Here is a 12796-nt window from a genome sequence, read left to right on the forward strand (position 1 = left end):
TTAAATTGAATTATTAAATTTGTTTCAATTAAAGTCGAGTTTTGATTTCTTATATGTAGAATTTAAAATTTTTATATCATTTTTGTTTGTTGAGTTTAAATCTATTACTTAAATTGTACTTCACTTTTTTACTTATAAACATTTTCATATTTATCAAACTAAGACAAGTAAACAAGAGGCCGTGTAAAAATAAAAAAGAAATTGCTTTTACTCAGTAATTGGTCAGCTTTACGTGAATAAAAATTTCAGCAATTTTACCTAAGTTTTTATTCACGTAAAGCTGAGCAATTACTGAGTAAAAGCATTTACTTTTTTTTATTCACTCGGCTTAAGAAGACAAAGGTAACACTTGTAAAAACACATAATAGAAACCCTGACAGGTGTCATCTGTTTATTTTATAATTCAATTTGCCCCCGTTTATATTTTTATAAATTTTTGAAATTTAGGGTTAGATTTTATAAAAGTTATAACAAGTAAAGTTTAATAAATTAGGGAGCGGTCTTAATAAGCTCATGATGGGTGGAAAAGTTTTCCGAGAATGAACAAACGCCCATTTCCATGTATTAAGTTTTATCTTTCCATTGCACACAGAACGGAAACAAAAGCCAAAAAAAAAGTTTTAAAAGACGGATTTTTGTTGGTTAAAAAACTATTTTGGATGTTCTAAAAATAATTTCCTCAAAACCTTTACCAACGCTGATGATTTACAATTAGCAGTTCTACCACCAGTACACTCACTCCAAATACAACAGTAAACCGTGTTTTCTATTAAACTATTAGCATCAAAAAATTATAGTTTTATTTGCGTTTAAATGTTTCAATCTATAATTAAAAACCAAATCATTTCACCTTGTGAATTTTGATATTAGAGTTGTTTTTTTTTTTAATTCGAGCAAAAATTATATCAGAAAGAAACTTATCTCGGTGCGGTACATATACCGGTGGGAAATGAGCAAGCCACTAGCTAGGTTTATATTGATTTTATACAATATTTTTTTCTCATATTATTGCTTCATTTTGTCTTTTACGTCTTAAAAAGTTCAATTTTTAGTATTGGATCTAATATATTTATCATGATAATTGAACTTATAAAAATGCGATTTTATTACGACATGTTGCTATAAAGATTAGGCACTTTAACATTTTTTTTTTACATGTAAAATGACAACAAAACAATTACCATAAGTTAGAACTAATTATTAACGTTTAAAAAATAATAAACTTATCGTTATATTAATATTAGTTAAAAACTTATGCAACCTTTAAACCACAAACGTTGTGATTTTTTTTGTGACGTTTTTACCAATTTAAAGCGTTTTTAAGAATTGCATTAACGTTTCCATCTTTTACAAAAATAACAATAAACAAGACCGTTGTTATTAAAAATTAAGAATATAATAATAATAATAATAAAAACTGTAGTAATTGAAATTTTAATGGCTAGGTAATAACCCACCTTTGACATTATAAATCTGCAATAGTATTTTTTTTATTTGATTATAATGCATTTTTTGGTATTTGATTGTAATGCAAAAAAGATTTTACAAAAAAATATACTATTTTCAAAAATCAACTTTCTGTTTTGAAAATTGACAAGTGCTAAATTAAAAAAAAAAGTTTTACTTTTTGTTGGGAGGCATATTTTTTCTGTGTTAAACGCTTACTATTCAAAATTATGCGCACTATTAGGCTAATACAATGCTATAACTGATTTTGTTATTAAATAAAAAAGAAAACACTAAATTTTTCAAAAATATTCAGGTTATTTCAGATACATCTCTCTGGAAGTTAGCTAAACCTTACCTTTCAGATAAATCAGGTAACTCAAAACGAACGTATAACTTTAGTTGAAAACGGCAAGATCATCTCTGACAACTCTTTATTGACTAATATTTTCAATAACTATTTCATAAACGTTGCAGTGCCATCTGGTAGTACAGACTCCATACTTTCGTCTTTATTCTCTGGCTCAGAGAATAAAGACGAAAAGTATATTGATTATCCCAGTATAATAAACATAAAGAAAAAATTTAGTACGTGTACACATAGTTTCCAGTTCCGTCAAATCACACCTGATGATATAACAAAAATTATAGGGTCTATAAATATTAAGAAAAAGAGTAGTGGTAATACCAACTTTTATATTAAAATCTTATATTGTTTACTTTAGGGATAGTCTTACAGGTTGCATAAATAATAGTATCCATAATTGTAAATTCCCGTCTTTTCTAAAAGGGGCTGATGTTATACCATGCTTTAAGAAGAATGACCCAACTGATAAGTCGAATTAATGCCCAATTAGTATTTTACCAGCCCTCTCTAAAGTTTTTGAAACTATTTTATATGAACAAATTTTGATTTTTATTGAGCCTAAATTTGATAAACTTTTGTGTGGTTTCCGAAGAAGTTAAAGTACTCAGCATGCCCTTTTTTCGTTACTTTAAGTGGCATGATTGTATTAATAATGGAGGTGTTGTTGGATCAATATTAATAGACCTCTCAAAAGTGTACGACTACATCCCGCATGACTTACTAATTGCTAAATTAAACGTCTATGGTTTTTTGAAAAAAAGTTTTAAACTCTTGCTACCCTATGCTTGTGTTCGTAAATAGAGTGTAAAAGTAGGTTCTTATGCCTTAAATTGGGTGGGTCAATCCTTTGACCTATTTTGTTCAATATCTTTATAAATGATTTATTTTTATTTGTTAAAGATACGGAACTTTGTAATTTTGCTGATGATAACACTATTTATGCTTGTGATTATAGCTTTGAGAAGGTTATTTTTCGTTTGCAAAAAGAAGCAAACAATACAATCAACTGGTTTCAGTTTAAGTCGATGGTTGCAAACCCAGATAAGTTTCAATTTCTTTTAGTTGGCTTAAAAAACACAAAAAGTCTATCGCAAAAAATAAGTAATATAAGGGTTTTTGGCTCCGATAAGGTAAAACTACTTGGTGTAACAATTGATAAAGATCTAAAGTTTGGGGAACACATTAAACAGTTATGCAGTAAAGCTAATGGTAAATGTTTTGCTCTTTCAAGCAAGAAATTTGCTATTTCACGCAAAAAATCCCGTGATAAATCTATTTTGCTTTTTAATACTTTTATTTCGTCTAACTTTTCTTATTGTCCTCTAATTTGGATGTTTTGTTCAACAAAAAAAAAGATAACAAACAAATAAATAGAATTCATAAAAAAGCTCCAAGTAAAGTCTATAAAAGATTTGATTTGTCCCTAGATGAATTTTTAAATTTTGATAATAATCAAAGAATACATCTAAGAAATTTGAGATTTCTTACGATCGAAATTTTAAATTTATTAATTGTCTAAATCCAATATTTATGAAAAATCTTTTTGAAACAATTGTAAATTTTCATGACGTTTTTTTTTTTTTTTAATTTCTTTATGAAATAATTGTAATTTTTTTTTTAATGTTCGTGTACTGTCTATAAAGTTAAATGTGTTGATTTAAATTAGTTTTAGTGCTAACTAAAACCATCTTGTAAAAATCAACCTGAAATAAAGTTTTTAAATTAAATTAAAAAAAAATTAAATAACTGTATTTTAAGTCATTGGTTGAACGACGAAAGAACATACACCTCACACTATTTTGTCGGCATAAAATGTCAGATCTTTTTTCTTTAGCCGATTATCGATATTACGCTCCCAGATATTGAAGTATCTAGATATAGCAGCTTAGTACTTATAATACTTAATACTTCTATTATAGTATTATTATGGCTAGCTACAATATAACAAAAAGTCGGTATCTAATTGATAGCTATATAAAAATGTTTTGTAGCTATCAACATGGTTGTTTTAGATACAACTACCATAATGATAAAAAAAGGCGTAGTCAGAAGCAAAAAATATAAACATAATAGTTGGTATAAATAGAAATCTGGCGCATTAACTTAATAAAAGGATTGTGTAAAATTGGTTTACAAAATCGTCTATGGTAAGTAGATCAGATAATATTAGGTAATAATTACAATAATAAAAATATTGGTATGACATGCGTATAAATAAGTAATTTAATAACATGTGTATTTTTGCTTGCTTATCTAGCTATCGATCCTAAAGACCAAATCGCAGTTTTTATCGCTACGAGTTATCGCTAGCTAATCGCTAGCCGCTTGCAAGTCGCTAGCTAGTCGCTAACCGATTTCCTACCGGGGTTTGTCCTGATTATTGCTGCTTTTAAATAAAAATCGTAAAACTAATTAGTCAATAATGTCTAATGTAGTAAATGAAATTGATGTTACTCAGATGGGTTTATTGTTGGGTAGAAAAAGAATTCAAACATATCGTCAAAAATAATTTTGATAAAAGTATTTTCATTTTACTATAAAAGTTTATAACTTAAAGATTTAAATCAAAAGTTACTACTGTAAAAAACTACTGTGAAATTAACGCAATATCTTGTCTCATCTAAATTTGATGAAAAATCTCTATTATTCTATTTATTGTTAGACTAGTTATTCACATAGACAAACGCGTTCCACCTTATTCTTTTGAATTTTTTGCTTTATATCTATAAAAGTTCTTTTAATAAATATTCTATAGAATATTATTTAATAAATATATTCTATAGAATAATTATTAAACTTGAAAATATTAAATATATTTAATTTAAATTGACAAAAACATATATACCATATATATATATATATATATATATATATATATATATATATATATATATATATATATATATATAATATATATATATATATATATATATATATATATATATATATATATATTTTGTTATTCACCTCCTCAAGGCCGAGAAGGCCACTACAGATGAGGAGGCTACTTAATAGTGGTTATAACCCTCTCTGAACTCTATAACTCCGAAACACGAACCTTGAGGAACAAGGCCGCTGCGCGGAGAAACAAGTTGAGCGCGGTACTACCAGGGACGTGGTGGGGATCGAACTCTATATATATATACATATATGTGTATATATATATAGACATATACATATATATATATATATACATATATATACAGAATCTGAATTTCAAAATATTCAGATCTCTTTTGTTCAAAATCCAAAAACGAAAAAATTAGTTTATTACATTTTGTTTAATATCCAGATAATGAAAAAACCAAAACATTGTTTTAATGCGTGTGTAATTTTAATGCGTGTGTAATCCTAGAAAATATTATGTTCAACAGATTATACAAATACTTTCATGATAATAATCTACTTTACATTAATCAATTTGGTTTTAAGAAAGATAACTCAACTGAACATGCTATTATCCAATTTGTACGTGAAATCTTAAAATCATTTGAAAAATCACAATATACACTTGGAATTTTTATTGACCTATCAAAAGCTTTTGATACGGTCGATCACCATATTTTGATTCATAAACTCAAATACTACGGAATAAAAAATAAAATTTTAAAATGGTTTAAAAGTTATCTATCTAATCGAAAACAGTTTGTATTATTTAACAATGATTATCAATCCACTTTTCTTAATACTTGTGGAGTTTCACAAGGTTCAATTCTTGGACCTCTCCTTTTTTTAATTTATATAAATGACTTAAATAAAGCTTCAAAACTAATGAGCATTATGCATGCAGATGATACAAACCTATTCCTTTCTAACTATGATATCGCTGAACTTTTTAAAACAATGAACGAAGAACTCAGACATATATCTAATTGGTTTAAGTGTAATAAGTTAACCTTAAATATTAATAAAACAAAATGGGTTTTATTTCATTCGATTACAAAAAAACGATTTCTCCCTACAAATTTACCTCAAATTTTTATTGATCAAAAGGAAATCAAAAGAGATTCTGTTACAAAATTTTTAGGTGTTTATCGTGATGAAAATATTACTTGGAATCACCATATTGATTATATAAGCACAAAAATTTCTAAAAACATGGGGATCCTATATAAATTACGAATCTATCTCAATAAGAAAGTCTTAATACAACTTTATTACTCATTTATACATAGTTATTTAAATTATGCCAATATTGCTTGGGGAAGTACTGAAAAAAGTAAGTTGCAACGTCTTTATCTCCGTCAGAAACGCGCAATCCGTATAATCAATTTTGCAAATCGCTTCTCTTATTCGAAGCATTATTTTATGGAAATGAGAATTTTGAATATATACGAGTTAAATGTATTTAATACTTTATGTTTTGTATATATGTGGATAAATAACTTATCCGTAGCCGTTTTCAAAGATCTTTTTTCTCAAAGTATATTTACCAATCAGTAAATATACTTTGAGAAATAATAACTTTTTAAATGAACCTTTTTGTCAAACAAACTTTAACCAATTTTGTATTACCTATCGAGCGCCACACCTTTGGAATAAACTTGTTTTGCCGAATTTTAATTTTGAAGTACCTATTACTTTTTGCCTTTTTAAAAAAAAACTGAAAAACCTCATTCTTTCATTAGATAATATTTTTAGTTATTATTAGTAGTAAAAGTTAAAAATATTTTTTGGTCTACTTTTTTATTGTTTATATACATGTTTACGTTTATAGAAATTTATTCCTACTAATTTTATTTATTGTTCATATACTTTTTACTTTTTAACTTCCACATTGGTTTACTCTTGTATACAATTCTGATGACAAGATCATCTTGATCTTTCTTCAGATCAGATTATTTACCTTGTAGTTTTGTAAAAGTTTATTAATTTTTTTTTATCTTATCTTTGTTAAATGCTTATTTGAGGTTCTGACGAAAAGATCCTTGTGATCTTCTTTCAGATACCTTGTTTATATTTGTTATTTTTTTATCATTGTAAGTTTATATTATTATTTTTACTATTTTTTATTTTAAGCTGTACAACGATTAACAAATGTAAACCAAAAAAAAAAAAAAAAAAAAAAAAAAAAAATTTTGGTTTAACTTCCAAATTGTCGTTTGTTCTGCTCTGTTTAATATCCAGCTAAGCCAATCAATGCGTCCGGTGAGGTCGCGTGACAGTTGTTTAATAAAAAGTTGTTGTCAGTGTTATATTGGATAAATCTTTAGTAATAAAAAGTTGTTGTCACTTATATTGGATAAATCTTTAGTAATTGAAAATAATGATAATATTATAAATGAAACTGAAACCACGAGTATGAAAGAGGATATTTACAACATTGAACATGTGGAACAAAGTAATACTACATCTGCAGAGAAGAATGAAAATAGTTTAATCTAAATCTTTGATTTCAAAAACAGAAAGTAAAGGAACATTAACCAAAAAGAAGAAAAAATATAAGGAAAACAAAAAAAGAGAGAGAGGGGAGAAGAGTATGTTGATATTAAAGGACAACTACATCCTGTTGTTAAAGGAAGCTGTAAACCGAAATGCAGTCATAAATTTTGTGATTATTTTTCCAATGAAGAAAGAAATCAAATAATGAAACAATTTTATAAATTGTCGAATGAGAAAAAGCTACATTTTTATAGTAAGCACACCATTAGGGGTGAACCGTTTTGGAAGCGAACATACAAAGAAAAGATCAGAAAATCATATGTGTACAAGTATTATTGCACACGTGTATTAACAATACACGTGTGCAATTTTGTATAGAATTTTTTTGTGGCACACTGAGCATCAGTCAACAACGTATATATTAATTTCATAAAAAAATTCAAAATCCAACAACTTCTGTACCAAGATCACCACTCAAAGTTCGAAATGTCAAAAAACATACATCAAACGAAAAACTAGAAATGGTTAGAAATCACATTAAATCATTTCCTGTTGTCGAATCACATTACTGCCATGCCAAAAGCAATAAGCAATATTTAGATGGTAGTTAAACTTTTAAAAAAATGTATGATCGGTACAAGGTGGCGCAAATATACTTTCGCACCTTCTCCGAATTAAAAGATTTTAATTACAGATTCTGAAAGATCGTCGTTTAAAACGGAAAAAAAGTGGTATTCAATGACAAATTTCATCAAAGTAAAGGGCTCTAACTCGATCTCGAAGTTTTGAAAAAATACACACAAAAACGCTAATATTCGCCATCTTTTTGTTGTCATCGCGCATTATAATGTTCTTGCGCAAACACCGTTGTTTTAAAGTCATTAGTTATAAGTCATTAACTTCCTTATTTTGTTTTAACTACGACGATTTTTCAATTAAAATAACGTATGCACGAAATGTGCAATATTTTAATAATACCAAAATTAGTTTGTTTTAATAAATAAACTTAATATAAGTTCTTATTTTAAAAATAATTTTGTGCATGGATTTATGATTTTCTCGTTTTTTATTAAATTTTATTATCGACAATAGTTTCATAAAACAATTTTTTTCTTATCAAACTTAATTGATATCAACAACTTGTTCTCAATAAATGAAAAAAACCGTATTATTTAAATCTTTACGCCAACATGAACTCTGAAAAGTAATCAGGAATTATTTATCGATTAGAAGAACCGAACATTGCTTTGAACTTTGATTTACTTCTCTGCCACATTGCCTCAACTCTATTTGTCGTAACTCCAGTAATAGGGTCTACAAATTGATACGTACGGTTGACTGTTCCAAATTTGGCAGCCGTGTGCTGCCAAATTTGCATACGCAACCCACATATCGCTCCGTATCACGGTACCAGGCCTTATCTATTGTCTAATGATTGGTATAAGAGTGGCAGCGTCTTGACGCTCAACAGGTATAAGAAACCCTTCTTTTGTGGTGACGTCATAACCGCCAAAAATCTATTATTCTTCAACGACACTTCCACGAAAGATAGATGAGATGAATGCAAAGAGTGTAAAATCCTTGAAAAATCATCAGAGGAAAGAAAGTATCAGCAAAAATTGCACATCCAAAGAAAAAAAGGATTTGAGGAAAGAACGAAGGACCGACAGAGAGATAATTAACGGTATAATAATTGTAGTTTTTGATCTTGAAAATGTTTTTAATCTGTTAAAAGCTAATCTATCAAGCTTTTATTATTTTAGTAAACTTAATGTTTACAGTTTAACTGGTCATTGTATTATTAACAAAATGGTATACAACAGCATATGGTCCGAATATTTAAGCGGGAGATCTGGCAATGATATTGCTAGTGCAGTTGTAAAAATATTAAAAAAAATAGTGAAAGACATTCCTTATATAAATAAAATCATTCTGTGTTAGGACAGTTGCGTTCCACAAAAAAAAAATTCAATAATGAGTTTAGCATTACTTAATTTTTTAAAGTCAGAAGACAGCGGCAAAATTGAAATTATAGAGCAAAAATTTTCAGAGCCAGGACACGGTAACATACAAGAGATTGATGCAGCACACAGTGTTATAGAGCGTTACTCTAAAAAATTAGAAATATACAGTCCAATCGGCTTGATAAGAGTATTAAAAAATATGCTTACAAAATTAAGTAATTTCAAAATCCTGCAGATGGTTACCACAGATTTTCTGGACTACCAAAAGGCGGCAACCTCTCTATTTTCTAAAATTCCTTACACAAAAATAAAACAAATTGTGTACAATAAAAATACAGTTTTAAAAGTCAATTTTAGAACATCTTTCAACGAAGACTTTAAATTTGTTAGAATTGGATATAAACGAATAGGGTTAGGATTATTGTAATTGTAATTGTAAAAATTAAATACAATTACACATTACAGTACAATAATATTATATTGTAATATTACAGAAACAATAAAAAAAATTTATTTTGGTATTGTATTGCTGGGATGAAAAACAATTACAACAAGTATTGTATTGTTTTTTTTCCAACAATACAATAAAATTCGAGAACTATTGTATTGCATTGTTTTAATGAAATAAAATTACAATAACTATTGTATTGTTTTGATGAAAACAATTATAATAACTATTGTAGTGTATTACTTTACATTAAAGTAGAAAAGCTAACGTATTTTAACGTATTTATATTCATCTCTGACGAACTTACTATTATTTTTGCTATTTAAATATTGTTTCTAAATTAAGTTAATACAATAACAATAATTATTGTTACTGTTATTGTTTTCATTGCAATTACAATAGTCCTAACCCTATAAACGAAGTACAAGGAAACAAAAATCTACTGAATTACTGCAATTGCCCAAAGTTATGGCCCTAAAAACTGAGCAATTTTCACTATCGGAAAATAAAGAGATTTAGACAAAATACTGAAGTATATTCTCCATGAAATTGACTAACAGTATTATGAATTGATTTTAAAAACTAAAAACCCATAAAACAAAACCAAAAAACAAAGAAGACAGCTTATAAGACTCTATGAAACCATAGTATTATAATTATAATAATACATAATATTATAAATATAATATAGTTCTTCAAACTGGTGATAACCTATATGTTTGCTTGAAAGAATTATTTGTGAGTTAATTTTTTCTATGGTATTTCATTTTGTAAAATTGTTAAAGAAAACAAGATTATATATTATTTGCGATTAGTGTTGCTTTGTTTATTATCCTGAAATTTTGTTCAATATCCTATAAAATTATCAAAGATTTTGTACTCAGAGCAGTTTTTCTCAATGTTCAAATAAGATATGATAATACAGTGTTAATTTTAGGTAAACAAGCTTTATATTTCAATTTATCAATAATTTTAAAGTAAAGATAGTACATTAAAACATCTATACTAGCTATAAATAAAATACGAGAGCAGTAGTAACCTCCTAAACTTTAACCGCGATTTACCAATAATTTGTAAATTGGTCTGTTGAACAAACCAATTCTAGGGCGACAATTTATATATATATATATATATATATATATATATATATATATATATATATATATATATATATATATATATATATATATATACATATATAAAGAGGCGATTTTACGGGAGTGTTCCACCCCATTCCCCAAAAAAGTGACTTTCAAGTTATAGTAGGTTTTTTTACGAATTTAGTCAGCTAGTTGGTTATTTGACACAACTCAGTCGGGTAAATTTTAGTTTTGAGGGCCCTTTTTTTTTTTTTTAGAAGCCAGTCGGTACTTTCTAAGGATTCACTCCCCTCCCCCCCTCTTTTTGTTCGTAGAATCGCCTCTGTATATATATATATATATATATATATATATATATATATATATATATATATATATATATATATATATATATATATATTATATATATATATTATATATATATATATATTATATATATATATTATATATATACATATATATATATATATATATATATATATATATATATATATATATATATATATATATATATATATATATATATATATATATATATACAGGGTGGCCCATAATTAGTGTCCCATCTTAAAAAAGCAATTCCTTGAAAACTAGGGATAGAAAACTATTAATTTTGCTTTGGTTTTTGATATTATTATATATTTTGATCTATTTACTGCTGCCTTCACTCACTTTACTTGTTTTTTTAGCAATGACAAGACCATCACCATATCGGCAAAGTATTATTGATTTTCATGAGAAAGGAGTTTCAGCACGCGACATCCAGACTAGACTCAAAGTGCCGCGAAAGCTTGTTTATAGAACAATTCAACGCTTCAAAGCATTGAGAACAATGTCAGATCGTCCACGCAAAGGAAGAAAGCGCTCCGTGGTGACTGATGCAAAAATCAAGCAAGTTCGTGAACGGGTGCGCCGCAACCCAGAACGCAGTATGCGACAAATGGCCAAACAGCTCCAAATTTCTCGAAGTTCTCTTGGAAGAATTACCAAGGATTATCTAAATTTGACAGCTTACAAGAAAAATCCTGCACAGCTTTTGTCTCAGGCATCAAAGCAGAAGCGCAAGGATCGCTGCAAGGATCTCCTCGCCCGTTTCGCCAACAACGCTCATCTCAACATCGTTTTCACAGACGAGAAGATTTTTACAGTTCAACAACATCACAATGTGCAGAATGATCGTGTCTACGCTTCCTCAAAGCCTAATATCACAATACAAAAGGCAGCACATCCTCTTTCAGTAATGGTGTTCGCGGGTATCAGTGCCACCAAGAAGACACCATTGATTTTTGTTCAACAAGGCGTTAAAGTAAAAGCCCAAAACTATCTGAATGACGTTTTGATCAAAGAAATACTTCCATGGAGTCAAAAGGAGCTTCGTAGACATTGTTGGACATTCATGCAGGATAGTGCTCCAGCCCACAAAGCCAAAATTGTGCAAGATTGGCTCGGCCGAAACACCCCCGATTTCATCAAGCACAATGAGTGGCCTCCAAGTAGTCCCGACTGCAATCCAATGGATTACTCAGTGTGGAGTGTTCTGGAAGCTGAAGCGTGCAAAAAACCGCATAAAACGATTGATTCTCTGAAGAAAGCGCTTCAAAAAGCATGGGATTCGCTTTCACCCGCCTACTTGCGTGCCACCGTAGATGACTTTCCAAAGCGTCTTGAAGCTTGTGTGAAAGCCGATGGTCGACATTTCGAAAAAAATCTTTAAATTTTATTTGATATTGTTAATAAATTGTTTATCAAAAAGTTTTATGTGTTTTCCATTCCTAGTTTTGAAGGAATTGAGTCTTTAAGATGGGACACTAATTATGGACCACCCTGTATATATATATATATATATATTATATATATACATTATATATGTATATATATTTTATATATATATACATATATATATCTTATATATATATATATATACATATATATATATTATATATATACATATATATATATATATATATATATATATATATATATATATATATATATATATATATATATATATATATATATATATATATATATATATATATATATATATATATATATATGTGGAAAATAAATCAACAAACATGATCTTTTG

At 27.8% G+C, this 12796-nt stretch overlaps 1 protein-coding gene across 4 annotated transcripts in view; it reads right to left on the bottom strand.

The window, feature by feature from the left end:
- LOC100210485 (uncharacterized) overlaps window positions 1-12796 on the bottom strand; it is a 41763-nt gene that overhangs the window by 26167 nt on the left and 2800 nt on the right. The window lies entirely within an intron of this gene.

The sequence above is a fragment of the Hydra vulgaris genome, chromosome 12 (genome assembly GCF_038396675.1).
Source record: "Hydra vulgaris chromosome 12, alternate assembly HydraT2T_AEP".
NCBI classification, from domain to species: Eukaryota; Metazoa; Cnidaria; class Hydrozoa; order Anthoathecata; family Hydridae; genus Hydra; species Hydra vulgaris.